We start from the raw sequence: 1963 nt of genomic DNA on the forward strand, positions 1-1963 counted from the left end.
ATGACAGCTTTATTTATACCATTTTGCACAAGGATATGAATATTTTTTTTTCTGTGGATTAATTGGTATAGACAATTGATTGATAGGTATGAGCAAGTTTTTCTTCTTCTTCTTCTTCTTCTTTCTGATCTAGTCATGGTTGGTCAAGTGTTAGACAGGTGATCATTTTTCTGTTCCTTGACAGAAACTTTTCCTAGCAACGTGGACTCTGTTGTGTTTTACGTTTCTATGCGACGCGGTTTCTAAGTGCATGGGACCACCGTAGGAGCTTGCAGTATGTAGCAGCGACTACGGAGTCTATCAGCTTAGGGTGAAATTCAGGTCACCTACTGCCACAGTGAGCTAGGATTCTTTCTTTCCCACAAAAATATTCTTACAAGTTTTAATAAATTTATAATCAATCTAAAATCATAAACTCATATCTTCATTATACACCCCTCTGCAGGGCACAGTAAGCAGCAAACTACATTTCCCCTTCCTCTGTGTGGATACCGACATCTCCCTGACATAAGACACAGGTCGCCATGACTCCACTACCGAAGGGACTAAACAAGTTCTTACATGGTGAACGATGCAAGGGCATTCATATCATAGAAACTATTTCTGTGTGTTAACTATAAACAATCAAGTCAAGTATGATGTACGATTATTCTTTTTTTTTTTTATACTTGATATGTAATTCTAATAAAATATTGACGTAGTAGGTAAATGCAAGAGATAGATAGAAGGAAGGCATGATTGAGTGCGGTAAGAGAGCAAGTGTCGATGATCAGGTTTGTGCCTATAGACTAGGTCTTAATCCAAACCAGACGAGGGCAGCAAAACATCCAAGGTTGCAGAAGGTTTCTCTCAACCCTGGGGGGTGGGGGGAGGGGGGAGGTTCTAAGCCTCCCCTCTGTTGGTCCCCATTTTCTTGCCTGCCGGCCCCCCTGCCTACGACCGTGCCTGTCTTAGGTTGTTCCTCCCTTGACGAATCTTACCCGTCTCTGGCTAGCCAGCCATCTTCCGGGGCCATACAGGGAGATGTAAAGCTGGTAAGTGAGAGAGAAGCCATATTCTTGGAAAAGGTTAGCTTTTTCCTTCTTGGCAGATGTATGCCCTGTGGCTTCCAGGCCCAGCACTTGTCTTGCAGTATCTTTACTTCTTGAAAAATTATGGGATTTGTTGATTTCACGTGTAAGGCACAAATGCTAGTCAAGGGCTGTCATGAGGGAGGGAGGGAGGGAGGGAGGAAGGAAGGAAGGAAGGAGGGAGGGAGGGAGGGAGGGAGGGAGGGAGGAAGGAAGGAAGGAAGGAAGGAAGGAAGGAAGGAAGGAAGAAAGAAAAAAAGCTAATAGAAGTAGCAGAGGGAAGGAAGAAAAGATGAGAAGATTGATGAAGTGTCAGACAGGGTTATTCAAGTCAATATTCTCTCGTAACTCTATTTCTATAAAACTCTCCATCACTAGTTTCACTAGCATGGTAACAATAAAAGGGGGGTATTCTCAGTGGAAATGGGGTGGTCAATGTTTGACTGACGGTAGGTTTCGGTACTTTATGCTGAGATCGCCATTGGGCCCCGGCGTGTTCCGTTCTTCAGGAGCACTGTCCTGAAAAGCTCCTGGGAAACTTATGTTCTCATCCTTTCCACACTGCTCGGCAGAGGTTAGTTAACCCTTAGCGAAAAGGCAGGTCAAAGCAAGGCCAAGAGTATAATAAAAAAAAAGCGAAATCAAGGTGGGTAATAGGGGGAGCCGGCTGCAAAGGCCCCTGCTTCGTGGGGGTCTTCTTCCAGCCTGAGTTTTGCTACACAGCTTGAATGGCATGGCTCCCTCAGCCACCCCTTTCTCCAACTTGCTCTCTTTCAATAAAACATAATAAACCTTTCAGGTTGCCTCTCCTCCCTGAGGCCGTCCACACTTCTTCACTCTTTAGGTAACTATCAATAAAACTTGTACTGTGCTTCATGACTGTGTCTCTGCCC

At 44.5% G+C, this 1963-nt stretch overlaps 1 long non-coding RNA gene across 1 annotated transcript in view; it reads left to right on the plus strand.

Annotated features, from left to right (window-relative positions):
* The window catches only part of LOC130682430 (uncharacterized), a 1836-nt gene extending 1261 nt beyond the window's left edge, over positions 1 to 575 (plus strand). Inside the window, exon 3 of the long non-coding RNA XR_008995637.1 lies at positions 446 to 575. This is a non-coding gene — a long non-coding RNA (uncharacterized LOC130682430). The remainder of the gene's footprint in view (positions 1 to 445) is intronic.
* The last annotated feature ends 1388 nt before the right edge of the window (positions 576 to 1963 follow it).

Source organism: Manis pentadactyla, unplaced genomic scaffold (genome assembly GCF_030020395.1).
Source record: "Manis pentadactyla isolate mManPen7 unplaced genomic scaffold, mManPen7.hap1 scaffold_501, whole genome shotgun sequence".
NCBI classification, from domain to species: domain Eukaryota; kingdom Metazoa; phylum Chordata; class Mammalia; order Pholidota; family Manidae; genus Manis; species Manis pentadactyla.